Genomic DNA, 17,258 nt, shown 5'->3' on the forward strand with positions numbered 1-17,258 from the left:
GCGTCTCCACTCCCCACCACCCACCGCCCCAGGGTGAAGGCTGTCCGGCCTGGCCTGCATCCTTTCACGCCTTTTCTGGCAGCGCGTCCACACACATTCCATACTTGCAGCAAAGCTCAAGTTCTGACCTGTTTTGTGGGACTCTCCAACCTTTTCCATTTAAAATTGGTTTATTCACAATTCTTTTACTCTGGGCATGTCCATTGTCTTCAGCCTTTCTAGAGTAGCTATTACCTTATCTGCTGGGGAAAGAGGCTGAAGAATGGTGGAGGAGACATAGTCCAGGGGATGGGCTCCCTCTCTGCTTTCTGAGGGACCAGTGGTCAAATAAATCGAGTTGCTGAGTCCCTCTCTGGCCTAAACTTATTGACGGTATGAAGGTTGACACAATGAGACACTGTGTTGATCCTGGTGCAAAAAGCAGAATCTGGAAGCTTCTGACCAAGCAGGAGGAGCTGGGGAGAGGATGGCTGTTCCCATTTGATAGCTGGTTCTGGAATATTCTGCCATAGTGAGTGGATTATTCAGGACTCGTACTTCTCCTTGACCTCCTGCTGAGTACAGTAACAGGGCTCATTAGCACTTCCACTAGAAGCCAGCCCTTGCTGGGAGAAGAGGTGAGAGCAGTCAATTTTGCCACTCATTAGCGACTCTGGACAGAGAGTGGTGGGCAGATTGAACCGATTGGCAAAATGAGAGTCTGCTTCTCTGGGGGCACAGTTATCCATTCTAGTCCTTTCGCCATCAGCGGCTCATCCAGAGTTGACTGTCCGCTGGTCTCACAGATCAATGAGGAAAACAGTATTTTTTAAGGTATTAGTTACTTTATATAATAACTGAGTGGCCGGTGTTGTGATCCTCAATGTAGCAGTGAGACTGCAGGTGGAAAGCTGTCTCGTGTATAACAGACACCGCCACCACCCTGGCTGTTGTCTCGCTGTTCTGTTAGGCTCTGTTAGGTACTGTTCTTACCTAAAGGGTAAGGCTCATGTTTGAAAACAGTTTGGGCAGCTTTGTGTGAAAGGACCACAATTTATTCATGTGCCCACAAGGGCCTGCTCTGATCAGCCTGACCTGATATTTGTATAATAGTTTGCAGTTTGCAAAGCACTTTGATTTATCCTTCAATTCTCTCAACAACTCTGTCAGGCCATGGCTTTTCTTATCCCCATTTCACTGACAGCTAAAGGTCATAGAGGTTAACTGAATCACCCCAGGCCACATCAAGTCCAAGACTCTCTCCCTGACCCCAAAATATATGGGATTGTGTGGGAGCTTAGCAAAAGGTGAAAGGAAGGGCCTCGCTCAACACTGTGTGATGACGTGGGAAGCGAAGTGACACCAAGGAAACCACAGCGCCCTGCATCTGAGGGTGAAGAGTAAACTTCGGTCAGGTGGGTCACCAAGGGGCCAGGTGGAGGGCTGAGCCACTAAACGGGCTGGGAAGGGTTTCTTTTTCTCGCCTCGTCTTCTTTGGGACTCTGGCTTGTTTTTATAAAATGTGACTCTTCGTGCTGCAACATGGATGAATGTTGAAGACATCTAGCCAAGTGAAATAAGCCAGACACAGAAGGACAAATGTCTGCTTCCACTTTTATGAGGTACCTAGACTAGACACGTTCACGGAGACAGAAAGAACAGAAATTACCGGGGCCAGCGGAGGGGGAATGAAAAACTATTGTTGAATAGATGCTGAGCTTCAGTTTGAGACAATGACAAAGTTCTGGAAACAGACAGCAGTGATGACTGCACAACATTGGGAATGTACTTAATGCCACTGAATTGTACACTTAAAATTGGTTCACATGCTAAGTTTTATGTGATGTATACTTTGCCACTTTTAGTCTCACCGTTACATGGAGGATCACAATACTGGCCACCCAGTTATTATGTAAAGTAACTAATACCTAAAAAAGATTGTCTTGCTCATTGCTCTGTGAGACCAGCAGACAGTCAACTCCAGGTGACCTGCTCATGGAAGAAAGACTAGACTGTATATTTTACCACTTTTCCAAAATGTGGTTCCTCTCGTGCAAAAAGTTTAATTTGGAGATTCTTCACAAAACATATCTATGGCACTCTGACATGTTTAACTGCTGCCTTTCTGATTGAGTAAACACTTTGATTTTAAATTATTTTCCCCAAGGATTTTGTCTATTAACTGTTTTTATTTGTTTTCTTTTATTCCTGTTTTTTAAGCTCAGACAAAAAAAGCTCTTCTAAGTACATAGAATTATAGGTAGTTCCTCTCAAGGCAATAGTTTCTTCTTTGTTAAATGATCATTTCTGATATTTTTTTTAAAGTCGCTTTTAGAAAATGAATTGAAATTTCCACATGATTAGAAGCCACTGTCTCATTAGTGGCTTGTTACCAAGTTTGGAGACATTTTAATAAATATCAGAGGAGAAACTGGAGACAACACAACTATTGTTTTTAAAATAAATTAAGCCAGTCAGAGACAAACAGATACTGTATTTTTCAGTGTATAAGATGCCCCCATGTATAAGACACCCCTCACTTTTCCAACTCAAAATTAAGAAATCAATATTTTAAACACTTTGCTGGTTTTCCTCTTAGGGCCTTCTTCTTTTTTGGCATCGTAAGTTGTTCTCCCTGTTTTCTCCACTGTCTGATCATACACTCAGTGGGAGGAGGTCCTAATTGTCTCTCTGCAGCTCTATCTCCATGCTCTTTTGCACAGCTGATTACATTCCGTTTGAATTTTGCAGATCAAGACAATTGCTTACGGTGTTTATTTTTTATTTTTTTACATCTTTATGGGCTCAGAACACTCTGGTCCCTGTTGCATCTGCACACTCTCCACCCCCTTCTCCACCTCCAATTATGACGTCAGTAACAATAAGGCTCATGATTGGAGGAAGCCTGTTTGACAGGTATGGGCAGCTATGCACCCAAGGGGTTCCTCCATGGTTGACTTTCATGTATAAGACACCCCTAGATTTTCAGTCTAACGATTTTAGAAAAAAATAGCATCTTATACATGGAAAAATACAGTACCATATGATTTCGCTTATGTGTGAAAGCTAATGAACAAAATAAACTACTGAAGTGGAGATAACAGGCTGACAGATGTCAGGAGGCAGGGCGGGGTGAGAAGGGTGAAGAGATTAAGCAAAGGAGAAAAAAAAGACACATGGACATGGACAACAGTATGGTGATTGCCAGAGGAAAGAAGGGGTGAGGGAGATAGAAGAGAGTAAAGGGGAGATAAATAGTGATGGAAGGAGACTTGTCTTGGGCTGTGAACACACAATGCAAAATACAAATGATGTATTATAGAATTGGACACCAGAAACTATATACTTTTATTAACCAACTAGAGGCTCGGTGCATGAAATTTGTGCACAGGGGATGGGTCCCTCAGTCCGACCTGCACCTTCTCCAATCTGGGAGCCCTCAGGGGAGCCCTCTCCAATCCAGGAGCCCTGACAGCATAGGCCCACTTCCTGTGGTTCTCTGCTCTCTGTGGGGCCTGGCCCCTCCACACCTGCTGCCCAGAGGCCCTCCGCGGCCCGGGCGGAACACTTGCCTAATTGCTGCAGCAACGCAGCAAGCATTCCACCAGGCCACTCAGACTGCCCACTCTCAGCAGCGTTTCCCCCCCCCCCCCCCCCCCAGGACTGGGAGACTCCGGCGGGGCTGAGGGGACTGGGTGCCACCATCTTGTGGCTATGGGTGCCACCATCTTTGTGACAGAGTGACAGTTAATTTGAATATTACCCTTTTATTAGATAGGTTGTCACCCCAATAAATTCAATTAAAAAATTTAAAAATTGTTTGCTCTTGCCTTATTCAATTCTCCATCTTTGAGCCAATATTGTAAACTAAAATGTGTAATCTCTACCAGGAGTTTATTCTCCTGTGCAGAATTTTGGGGACCAAGGATTAGTAAAGACTAGGTTATGGGATCAAACTCCAGTTGAGACATGATCAATGTTTGTCTTGCATGATGTTTCTCTCTCTCACTCTCTCAAAAATCAATAAAAACATATTCTTGGGTGAGGATTTAAAAAAAATAAGTGTACCTGGAACTTCTCCCTCAACACCTTCCACAATTATGACCAAGAGCTTACAGTGAGCATTGGCAATTTCAAGAGCAGGTAGAATGGACTGGACAGTAGAAATTTTCTTTGCACTCCATAGAACATAGGCATCTGTGAATTCACATATCGGACCTGTTGCTGTGTAGATTGTGGCAAAATATAAACTTGATCAAACTTCATGCCTTCAATAATTTCTAATTCATCATTCAGTGTTTTTCCATCCATTACTGTGATGACGCTCTTTCTCCCAAACTTTTTCTGCACAGCAAAAGAAACCATCAACAAAACAACGAGAAAACCCACTGTGTGGGAAAACATATTTGCCAATGTCATATCTGATAAGGGCCTAATCTCCAAAATTTATAGGGAACTCATACAACTTAACAAAAGGAAGATAAACAATCCAATCAAAAAATGGGCAAAGGACCTAAATAGACACATTTCAAAAGAGGACATTCAGAAAGCCAAGAGACATATGAAAACATGCTCAAAGTCACTAATCATCCGAGAGATGCAAATCAAAACAACAATGAGGTACCATCTCACACCTGTCAGACTGGCTATCATCAACAAATCAACAAACGACAAGTGCTGGAGAGGATGTGGAGAAAAAGGAACACTTGTGCACTGCTGGTGGGAATGCAGACTGGTGCAGCCACTATGGAAGACAGTATGGAGTTTCCTCAAAAAACTGAAAATGGAACTCCCATTTGACCCTGTGATCCCACTTCTAGGAATATATCCCAAGAAACCAGAAACACCAATCAGAAAGGATATATGCACCCCTATGTTCATAGCAGCACAATTCACCATAGCTAAGATCTGGAAACAGCCTAAGTGCCCATCAGTAGATGAATGGATTAGAAAACTGTGGTACATCTACATGATGGAATACTATGCTGCTCTAAAAAGGAAGGAACTCTTACCATTTGCAACAGCATGGATGGAACTGGAGAGCATTATGCTAAGTGAAATAAGCCAGTCAATGAAGGAAAAATACCACATGATCTCACTCATTCATGGATAATAGAGACCATTATAAACTTTTTAACAATAATAGATACAGAGGCAGAGCTGCCTCAAACAGATTGTCAAACTGCAGCGGGAAGGCCGGGGAGGGATGGGGGGCAGGAGGTAGGGGGGGTAAGAGATCAACTAAAGGACTTGTATGCATGCATATAAGCATAACCAATGGACATAAGACACTGGGGGATAGGGGAGGCTAGGGGACTGTCTAGGGAGGGGGGATAAAATGGACACATATGTAATACCCTTTGTAATACTTTCAGCAATAAATAAAAAAAAAAAGAAAAAAGAAAAAGAAATGATGCTGCCAATTTCTTTTTTTTCTTTTTTTTCTTTTTCTTTTTCTTTTTTTTTTTATGTATTGCTTAAAGTATTACAAAGGGTATTACATATGTGTCCATTTTATCCCCCCGCCCTAGGATGCTGCCAATTTCTTTGTCTCCACTTGCAGAAATTGTAGCAACCTGGGCAATTTCTTCAGGTTTAGACTGCTGCTTAAATTCAGCAATCACAGCACCAATAGCTAACATCACACCTCTCCTGAGTTCCACTGCACTAGCAACTTTGCTAGCCTTCCCAAAGCCTTCCTTGACCACAGAGTGTGCCAGTGCAGTAGCAGTAACGGTGCCATCCCCCGCCTCTTCATTTGTATTATTGGCAATTTCTTGAACAAGTTCAGTGCCAATATTTTTATCTTTTAAGTCAATGGACTTTGCAATGGTCATACCAACTTTTTGTTACTTTGGGATTTCTCCAACTCTACTTAATAATCACTGTTCTTGCCTTTGGCCACATAGTAAGGACTACAGCATTGGCTAAAAGGTCTACACAGTTGAAGCATTAATTTGGGCATCTGCACCAAATTTTACATCTTTCCCATAAGCCCTAGTGAGATGAGCCAGTGCCCCGTACACTGGCCTAATCTGGCAAAGGACTTCATGTACTCGAAGCCTTGCTGTAGGCCAGCAGCTGGGCATGCAAGCAGTGAGGCAGGCTGCCAGCAATGAGGGCTCTGCTGGCATATTTTTAAGGCCCGTGAATTTTATATCATTCTCTCAATGTCCTTTTTTGTTCTTGTTTTCTCTCCTGTGGGCTTTAGTGCTTTCTGTACCTTATGTACTTGAATCCCCACAACACTTCAGCAAGGTAGTTATTTCCCTACATTTTATAAAAAGGCAAAGTAAGTGACTTAGGATCACACAGCCCACATGGGCCAGAGCTGAATTTTGTAGGTTTTTTTTAAATGGTGGTAAAGAACACATAACATGAAATCTACCCTTTTAAAAAAATTTGTAAGTGCACTATACAGTATTGTTAATTCTATGTGCATTTTACAGAAAATCTCTACAAATTTTTTCATCTTGCGTGACAAACTCTGTATTCATTGAACAGCTCCTCCCATTTCCTCTTCCCTCCAGGCTCTGGCAACCACCATTCTGCTTTCTGCCTCCATGAGTTTGACTACTTTAGACACTTCATAAAAGTGGAATCATGCAGCGTTTGTCCTTCTGTGACTGGTTTATTTTATTTAGCATTAGGTCCTCAAGATTCATCCACGTTCCACATGTATCAGCATTTCCTTCTCTTTTAAGACTGGTTAATATTCCATTCTATGTGGTGCATCATGTTTCCTTTACCCATTTATCTGTCTGTGGACATCTAAGCTGTTTCTATTTCTTGGCTATTGTAACGACATTCCTTTTTAATAGCAGGCTCTCCTTGGCATGGAAATGCATTTTCCACGTTTTTAGTTTTCTTGTTTTACTCTTTCTGCTGAGCTTTTTTGCTGCTCACTTAATTTTGATTTCTATGTTCCACGTTAAAACCTTTCCTCAAGTGTCTGAGGAAACTTGAGCTGTTCATTAAACACTAGAAGGTTGACTGAAGCTCTGTGTGCCCATGGAGGAGGGGCTTATCGTGGGGATCTATAGGATAATTCATCAAGGACTTGGATTTTTCTTTCTTCCCCCCCCCCCAGAAACCCTGTCATTATCTGTATATCCTGTCTTTGGGGCCATTTATTTTCTCCAGAGAGAATCCACTAAGCTCCTATGTGAGGGCGATGTACCCGGTGTCAGCCGCCTAGGAGTGGGGCGGAAGGCAGAGGTTTAGAGGCCAGCGTTCACTCTCAGAACAGCACTCCGCCCCCTCCCTGCTGTGACTGCATCCCTCCTGGTCCTGCTCTCCAACAGTGACTCTCCTCCTTGGGTGGGGAGGTGGCCCCTTAGCTTCGACGGACTTGGGATATCATTTCTTTTTAAACAGAATTTCAACCAAACCCCTTGTTTTTCACCTCCTACCCCTACCACCTCCCATAGTTCAGGTGTCTCCTGGTCGTCAGATTTCTCTGCTCCTCTTCTTCCTCTGTTTTCCACCCCACCAAATCCGATGATGTTTCTCATTTGTTGCTGTCTCTTCCCCATTGCTCTTTGCCTTTTTCAGTTTATGCCTTTTCCTTGCTTCTTTCATTTCAGTGTATTTTCAGGACGGAGCAGAGAGAAACATTCATGTTCAATTTGAGGTGTTTAATTGGAAAGTCATCTCAGGCCAGCACTTCAGCCGGTAGATGCCTCTGCATGCACTTCGGCCCTAATTCATTGTTCCTTCTCCACCTTCTTTGGACTGTGGTTTTCCTGAGGGTGGAGATGTCTTTGCATCTCCAGCCCCTAGCATAGAGGGAATGCAATAATTATTTTTCAACTGAATGGAACTTAATTTACATAGTTGGTGGTACCCATTGGAAAGCTGGAAAGGAGTCAATGACCACTTAAGGCCTCACCTTTCAGCCATTACTCGTACAGATGGTCTTGATGAAGCAGTTTTGCAAGATAGAAGCAGAAACAGCAGAACCCCTCTCTACAGTAACTTGTTTACAGTACGTTCAGCCCTTTTCTGACTCTTTCAGAGAAGTGCTTGTTTTACTTAGAAGTAATTGCTTTTCAAAGGCTGGCAATTCTCATTAGTTACCAAGTCAGTGAATCTAATAAGAAAAGTCTCCTGATTGAGCTGGGAAAAACAACAGAACAAAATATAGAGTGGGGATTTTTTCCACCTTACAAACCAAATAGCTCCTGTGCTACACATAATTGAAAGAAAATTGACATACATAATTGAAGAAGCATTTTTCCCCCACGTGCGCAGAGAAAACTGGGCAGGTTACGGAGAGACCTCTGAGGTCCAGAAAACAGCTGTGCCGAGGTGAGCATTTGACTTGTAGCGACACAATGAGGAAGCTTCTGAAGCAGCCTGTATTCATTTCCTAGGGTTGTTGAAACCGATGACTGCAGTGTGGGTGGCTTACTACAACAGGCTTAGTCTTAGCTCTCACAGTTCAGGAGGCCAGAAGTCCAAAATCAAGGTGTCAGCAGGGCTGGCCCTTTCCGGAGGCTGTGAGGGAGCATCCATTCCTTGCCTCTCTCCTAGCTTTTGGGGGTGACCGGCAATCCTTGCCATTCTTTGTAGCTGAATCATTCCAATTTCTGCCTCTGTCCTCACATAGACGTCTTCCTACTATGTGTCACTAAACCTCCCTTTTCTTTTAAGGACACCACCAATCATTGGCTTTAGGGCCCATCCTAATCCAGTATGACCTCATCTTACCTTGATTATTTCTGCAAAGACCCTATTTCTAAATAGGATCACATTCTAAGGTTCTGGGTTGACATAAATCTTTTGGGGACACTATTCAATTCCAGACATGGCCTAAAAGCCTTTATCTTCCTGCCTCCCATTTCAGTTATAATTTTGGAGGCTACATTGACAATCAAATTCTTTCCAACAATTGATACAGGAGAAGATGTAAGAAACTCCCAGAGAAGGTGCCTGCATGATGAGGAAGACAGGCTCGCAGGGGAGGCGCCCAGCCTTGGGCAGGCGTTCTTAACCTTGGCTGCATGTTGGAAACACTCAGATGTTAACTCCTGCTGTCCCGGCATCAGTTGTGCTAAAAGCATCCCAGGTGGTTCCAATGTGCAACCCGGACGCATACCTCTGCCCCAGGCCCCTTCCGCACACCGGAGGCTGCCTCCGAGGCCCTGCTAACCTCTGTTGAGGCAGGCCCTGCACATGCGTGCTCTGAGAACTTAGCACCAGCACCTGTGGCTTTGATTTCTGTTCCTTCATTTGCTTTGAAGAACCGTCATCAGCACAGAAAACTCAAAATGTAATAAGAAAAACAACACTTGCAGGGGGATGTGGATAAGAGAGAGATTAACGTTTCGTTTTACTTTTCAGAAAAAAATAATTGTACTTATCAAAGTTGCATGTGCTTAAGAAAATGTGAAAACTCCCAGGAAGCACAGAGAAGAAAAGACAATTACCTATTAATTCCATCCCTCTGGGACACCGTGATGTGGTGAATGTTCTGATATATCTATAAATACACACTATGTATTTTACAAATATGGAATTACGTGGTTTTGAAGATTAAGTTCTTTATTTAGCAATAGCTCATTAAATATCTGTCAATAAATGATGCATATCTATAAATATTTCTCACTGAGTAGCTTTCACATTTTGAATGGCTACATTTTATTCCTTCATAGAGAATATACTGCGATTATTTAACCAATTTACTATGAGAGAATCTCACATTTCAAATGGAATGTTTCCTTGCCAGAGCTGAGAAGCAGATGCCCTGCTTATGTCTTCATCCTATGGACTCTCAGACCACAGGGCTCCCCTCACCCCCCCCCCCCCCACCAGTTCTATAAGAGGTGGAAATTGGGGGAGAATTTGGATAGGGCGTTCCTGGCCAAGGCCCACATGCTCAGCCTTCAGGTCGGATTCTCTTCATCTTTCATTTGAAGATCATATTCTGTGTGCCGCTGGTCAGAGGAACTGTGGGTGAATTAGTTTTGGTGAGCTTTTCTAGTTCTGTTTAGGACAAAGCCAGGGGAAATGTTTTATTTGATCCAAGCCATCAACAGGAGAAAACAAAGCAAAATAACCAGAGTAGAAGGTTAGACAAAAAGCAGGTGTTTGATTCTGACATCAAACTGTTCCCTGGGCGTTCAACATTCTGCAATGACTCTCAGAGAAATTTTCATATGTTGCTTTATAGCCCTGGACCCAACAAGGTAAAGCTCCCTTAGGAAAAACTATTACTGTCGAGTTAAAATGGCATTGCCCTTCCTGAGTCTTGTAATTACAGTCTGTAGCCTCCTTCTGGGTAAGATGATGAGTCTGAGTGTTTGACAATGAATGAGGCAGTGTGTGCACCAGGGAATCTGCAGGGGCTCGCTGCTGCCTGCTTTGCCTGAGGGTCCCAGCCACCTGCCACTTCTCCCCACGGAGCACACCTTGGCTCCCTAGATCTAGGGCAGTATTCCCAGGATGGGTGAGCCAGCCCTGACCGCCCAGCAGGGGAGGTGGGGAACTAAAAGGTATACAATTACAGCTGGTAGTTGTGGTGGAAGAAAAAGGCAAGAGCGGGGAGAGAAGAGAGAGGAGCGGGGGTCTTGTGGAGAGCGGCCTCGTGCTGATATTCTCAGGAGCCACAACTTGTCACCGAGATCACTTAGCTCTGGACATGCCAGGGGACACGCTGCTGGGTGGGAACATAAACGGTCTGTGCAGTGAAATTCTCCATTCATGCAGGGGGGGTCTGAAAACCTCAGCTGTCCAAATGCTGGGTCAATAGAAAACCTTTCCGTCTGTATTGTCACATACAGCACAGAAAGAGAGTGGGACTTGCACACAAATGACTACACAAGGAATTCCAAGTCCCAAATGATTGGGGGCATCTCTTCCCAAGGCCCCCACGCCCAACCCGGGCCCCTCTTCCTGTTTCTCTTCCCCAGGAAGAGGACTTAATTCCACCTTTTGAGAACAGGGCTGCCCGGAGGATGGGAGCCAATCAGAGTACAGCTGAATTCGTGGTTTCTCCCAGTTGGCATCACTGTTGGGTGCATTACTAGGGCAATGTATGGGGGACTGGGGTGGGGGGAACTGAGCAGAGTCCTCTTCCTCTGTCTCCTTACAGGAGGAAAGGATATAAGTTTTGTGTGTACATAGAGGCCTTCCTTTATAAGAAATGGAGACCCAGAGAAGTGAATGGGCCTTAGAGTTTCTAGGCCATTTCAACAAAAATGATAAATTGTGGAGATGACAAAACAAGGGAAAGGGGGTTTGGGCGGGGGCAGTACATTGTGGGAAAGTGACCAGGAAACATGAGGGGAATTAGTGGGAGGCAAGGGTTGTTTTGGAAGGTTTGCTTGTACACAGTCATCTGTGGGTCGACTTCCCCATTTCTAGGGATAAGAATGTTCTTCTTTTCCAGGTACAGGGAGGGCACCTTTTCACAGGAAATTTATGCCCTGCTCTTCGGTAGAAAGAAGGAGGTCAGAGAGCCCTTCCTGCATCTGGTATTTCTCCACTGTCTTCACCTCAAAGTAATCAAGATGCAGAAGTGGCATATTTGGGGATGGCGTGTTCTGAACCCCTGCAGTGTCCTTGCTTATTCCTGTTTTCCAGGGTTGTGTCCTTGTCCCACATGTTACTGGGGAGCCTGTGGGACACTGGAACACTCTGCTAGAACATCCGTCACCCCCACTGTAATCAGCCTTTGGTTGGCACCGGCCACCACTAAGAACCTCCTGTTCCCTTCTGCAGGCTGTCCACACCCATCAGTGACTTCTGAGCCTCACTTACTGGGACTTGCTGGAACAGAATTTAGGGGTCTCATTGGGGAAGTTGAAGGGTCAATCTGCCTGAGCAGATCATGCAGCCACTCCCCTTCTAGGTTGGGCCTCAAGGACACCCTGTGCTAGTCTCCTGAGCCTTTTCCACCCAGGTCCTGGCAGCTGAATGCAGGAAAGGAGGTGAGTGCTGGGCTGAGCCCACACTCCTGCAGGACTCAGCAGTCCCACCCCTGCTCCTTGTGGTGTCCAGGACAGCTCCCCCCAAGCCCACCCGGCCTCCTCCGTGCTACCTGTGGGCTCTGTATAGGTATGGTTTACCATGAGACTCTTGGTTTTCTTTTTTCCCCCATGACCAAGTAGACTTTATTTCAGGAATATAAGAAAGACTTTACATTACATTAAAAAATCATTTAATTGATCACATTAACACAGTAAAAGAGAAAAACCTCGTGATCCCTTTCAGGTGTTTCAATGAGTGGATCTCTCAGATGTGTTTGTGCATTGAGTAGGGAATCCTTTGTTGAATTATAGCTGTTCAAGCTGTTGAAACATCAAGGGAAGAGATCGAGGGTCCCCTGACACCGTTATTCCTCTGATGTCCACGATTCTTGGTTTTCTGACAAGCAAAGCCAGAGGAGCACACTTGCAATGCTCCCAGCTAAGACCAACCATGTGGGACACGACCGTGTGGGACACGTGCCTGGAATACATACATACAAGGGGTTTCTACCGCTTCTGAGCCCCCTGGAGTCAAGCTTTTGCTCCTGGTCTCTAATCCTGAGAATCCAGAAGGGGCCTGGGCCCATTCGCTGCACAGCCCAAGGTTTCTTAGCCGCGTCTCAATGTGGGGCTAGTGTACTGCCAAGCACTGGTAGGGGCTGCAGCATTTGCTCCTCAGTGCTGCCTGCCCACATGGGCTGTTTCTGAGCCACCCTGTCTGACCACTGCTTTCCTGTCTGTTCGCATCTATGCCGTGCACATGGGCAGAGGAATTGTCCTGCTCAGTCTGGAGCATGCTGGGTTCTAGCACCTGAGAGGCTGCCCAAGGCCCTGTCTGCCACCATGTAGCCATTCTGTTTCTGAAGTCTGTTACTGAAGTTCACCACCCCCCGCCCCTTCCCCTTCCGCCCCTCACCCCCCCTCCCCTCCCTGCAGAGCTCTCAGAAAACACATCCTCTGTTCTGGAATCCTCAAACCCACCATTAGGATTTACCACTTCCCCAGCCCTGGAAAAAGAAGGCTGGACTCTGTTTTAGTTATTTGTTTCTACATAACAAATTAGCCCAAAATTTACTGCCTTAAATCAACCATTTTTAAAAATTATATATATATATATATATATATATATATATATATATATATATATATATATTAGAGAGAGAGAAGAAGGAGAGGTAGAGAAACATCATTTGGCTGCCTTCTGCACACCCCCTAGTGGGGATAGAGACCACAACCTAGGCCAGTGATGGCGAACCTATGACACGCGTGTCAGAGGTGACACGCGAACTCATTCTTTGGTTGATTTTTCTTTGTTAAATGGCATTTAAATATATAAAATAAATATCAAAAATATAAGTCTTTGTTTTACTATGGTTGCAAGTATCAAAAAATTTCTATATGTGACACGGCACCAGAGTGAAGTTAGGGTTTTTCAAAACGCTGACACGCCGAGCTCAAAAGGTTCACCGTCACTGGCCTAGGCATATGCTCTGACGGGGAATTGAACCAGCAGCCTTTTAGTGCCTGGGCAAAACAACCTTCTATTTTTTTAATGTTCATGGAATCTATGGGTCAGGAATTCACAAAGAGCACATGGTACACCTTCCCTCTCTCTGCTCTGACGTCTGGAATCATCTGGAGGCTTCTCCCCTCACATGTGTGGCTGTGGATGGCAGCTGTCAGCGAGGACCTCAGCTGGGCTGCTGGCCAGAATATTCCCCAAGACCCTTCCAGTGACTGGCTTCCCCACGGCATGGCTGCTCGGGGTCACAGGCAAGTGTCTCAGCCTCCAAGCAGAGCTGCATGGCCTTGTAAGAACTGCTCTCAGAACCCACACAGTGCTGCTGCCGCCGCCTTGGCTCCCAGCTACCCACACGCAAGGGGAGGCGACACAGACCCACCTCCTTTGGGACAGCCATCACCGTCACTTTGTAAGGAGAGCATGCGGAGCGAGGGACGTTGTTGTGACCACAGCCCATCTCTCTAGGACCCTCCAAAGTGTATTCTTATTTCCCCACCATCTTTTTTCCTAGTGTGTGTGTGGGAGTGGTGGGTAGGAGAGAGGCAAAAAACAGTTCCTCTTTCTCTCTCTCTCTCTTTTTTTTTAAAATCCTCAAACAATTCAGCAATTCCAATAACCGCCCGTGCCACTGGCTCATGGAAGCCAACACAGAAATGCCCCCCTGGCTTCCTTTGCGATGGCTGTGGTCCCTAACTGGCCCGCTGAGGGGGGAGGAGGAGTGAAAGAATGAACTATCAGGGGAAAGATCACTCTCTCCATGTATTATCTCACCACGAGGAAAATAACATGCATCCCATAGACTTGTGAGAACAAAGTGAGAACCTATGCAAAGCCCTGGAAATCGGACTTGAACTTGCCTGTCCTTTCCCTGCGGGGACCACGCCCTGCAGGGCACGGCCGGCAGCAGAGTTGCTGATGCTGAGCAGGGTGGACCTGAGGAGAGTGAGTTAATCAAAACCTGGACTTGACGGCGGGGATACATAAGTCGTCCTTGACGAGCATCTGGAGAGAGAAATGCTATTTCCAAAGCCCTTTATGGCTCTAAGCTGCCTCGCAGTCTCTCAGAGAGTCCAGTCCACTCACCGGCTTCCCGGTGCCCTGAGAGTCAGAGAGTCACACCGGCGTCTCCTCATTGCAGACCAGACCAGCCGTGTGAGCTGGTGGGGAGGGCAGCTTCGGGGGGCATTTGGCTGGCCTCAGTGCAGAGGTGACTTTTCCAATTGTGTCTCCCCGAAGAGTGGAGTCTTCAAAGCACCCCAGCCTGTGAGTTACAGCTAAGTACCACAGCTGGGGGCCACACGGGCAGGAATAGAGGCAGCCCCTGTTGGCAAGGAGTCACCTCCCCCCCCCCACACCTCCCCCGTGGCCAACCCACAGTAAGGCTGTGGCCAGCGGTCATGTTCACACATGGCGCCTGCCTCGAAGATTGTTGTGGATAATTTGTTGCCTGCAGTACCAAAGAAACTGTTAATATCCCCCCTGCCCTTTCTTCAGAAAGTGGGACTAAAGTCAAACTCTCAGAATGAAAACAATCTTTCAAAAACGTGTAGAGAAATTGCTTTGTCATTTACAGCAAAAGGAAACGTTTACCTAAACCCTTTCACTGAGCAAGCTTTTCCCCTCTCAGCGCAGGGAAGAGGCTGGCAATGGGCTCAGACTGGGTTGTCCTTACCGACGTGGGAAGCAGAAAATGTGCCGCCTTTGCTTCTTGTGGTTTAGGCTGTAATGTAGCAATTCTCAGCTTTTTTGTGCGACCACAGCATTTTCTCTAATGCTGAAAGGCTTGGTGATGCATGTGAAAGTGTTGACAGATGAGAACAGCGCAAAGCCCTCCAACAACCTTTGCAACACAATCCTCACTGCGAGGCAGCGATGATTGTTGGGTTCCTCTCATCGCCTTCCGCACATTTTTGCAGTTTGGACAGACAGTTGCTGCCTGGACGCCTCTTAAGTGCTCTGCGGCCCAGTTCCCCTACAGTCCCACATGTGGAGGTCCTCTCTCTGGAGGGCACTTGACTGTGCGCCACTTCTCCCCTCTTGCCGGTTCCTCACCACCTGCCCAAACAGCCCAGCTCACCTTCTGTCTCACCACACACCCGGCTCCAGGGACACGCCATGGCCTCTAAATGAGTTACATACACCGATCAAAGATCGATAGCACATGTGTGAAGGGGTTGCTGCCCCAATGAAGGGCCTCTGGACAATGTGTCCACATGAAGCCTTGTTTCCAGTCTTCTCTCTACCTAACCCCCGAGTCCTGCGGCCTGGGTACCTCCTGTGTGTGTTCTCGCCAGATGCCCTATACTTACCACATGTCCCCACGCTTACCATTATGGATCCAAAGTGCCCTTTTCAACTCCTTGAGGAAAGGAACTCTTGCCAGTGTAGTTTCAATCTCTAGCAAAGAGCCTAGCACATAGTAGGGGTTCAGGTCTTATCTGATAATGGTTCAACTTTGCCACATGGCAAGAGCTGCCTTTTCCTTTTTGTAACTGGCAGGCACACTTGGGGAGACCTGGTCCCTAATTCTACAGTCTCTCTGTGTGTCCACACAGTCTACTCATAGCCAATGCACCAAAAAGAAAAAAAAGAAAAAAAAAGACTTCGCTGAATGAATTATCTGGAGGTGTGCTTAAGCCAAAGAGTGAATGGATGTATTCATGTTGGTTAGGTAGCCACTGTATTATCTTTGGAGGGGACTGGGACCTCTTAAGATAGGGACGTAGGTGACTGACTGTTGTGTGGTGGGGAATGGGAAGGGTCAATGTCCAGAAGATGTGCTTGTGGGACTAGTCAAAGTGCTGGGGGAAGGCTACCCAGGCAGAGAGTGTTTGGTTCAGAAAGCCCTGGAACACTCATCCCTGGAAGTGTCGACACTCGTGGCTCACTCCTAAGGCTGAGGACTTCCTCAGGCCGGGTTTGTCTAACTGGGCTACCTCCCATGTTCCGGGGCTCCCATCGGCCAGATACAGGCCCTAGGGCTCCACCTTCCTACGGGGTTCCTGCAGGGTTCCTTCCTTCCTGATCTCGGCCCTGCGATCCCCACCCGTCAAGGCTGGGCGGAATTCTACATCCTACGTGGGCCCAAGAACGCTGCTTTCTCAGAGAGGAAGGAACCCGGCTGTGTATTCCTTTGAGGGAAATATTCGCCCATTACAATTTCAACATGCTATTTCAGGAACACATTTCCCAAATAAAGAAACAGCTAACCTTGTTGGCACTTTTTAACTTGAAACTGACCTCTGTGTATTATCACATGCAAGGTAACTGCCTCATCACCAGGTTTCATGGAGCCGACATGCATTAACGGGATCGTCACAAAACCAGGGCAATCAAGAGCCCTGACTCCACTCCGTTAGAGGCCCCAAGGGGCGTATCCAGCAGACGGGGCTGCTCTGGAGGCCTTGAGCAGGAGCAGCAGTGCACAGGGCCAGCGCTATTGCCCTGCTCTTCTCATGCGGAGCCCAGCCTCACATTGTGCTTCAAGTTCTGCAACTCAGTGTGCCCGGCAGCCCATGTACTCAAAATAATAATGGTTCTTAAAGATTCATAAAGGCTTTTTATCACACGTGACTTGCCAACATGTGGTATCTTTTCTCCATGCAATCAGAGTCCAACTGCTAGAAAGGAAGTCTAAAATACATATTAGAAGAGACCTAAGGATTTTACATATCGCATTCTGAGCTTATCAGAAACCTTAAGAGAATGACTTTCTAAAGTGAAAACAAAATGATACTCATGGGGCAGTGGGGTCCTGAAACCGTCAAGGCCAGGGGGCAGCACTT

General features: G+C 46.1%; 1 pseudogene; it reads right to left on the minus strand.

Annotated features, from left to right (window-relative positions):
* Positions 1 to 524: 524 nt before the first annotated feature.
* On the minus strand, positions 525 to 6,068 carry LOC118660197 (annotated as a pseudogene).
* Positions 6,069 to 17,258: the final 11,190 nt, after the last annotated feature.

The sequence above is a fragment of the Myotis myotis genome, unplaced genomic scaffold, assembly GCF_014108235.1.
Source record: "Myotis myotis isolate mMyoMyo1 unplaced genomic scaffold, mMyoMyo1.p scaffold_m19_p_7, whole genome shotgun sequence".
Lineage (NCBI taxonomy): Eukaryota > Metazoa > Chordata > Mammalia > Chiroptera > Vespertilionidae > Myotis > Myotis myotis.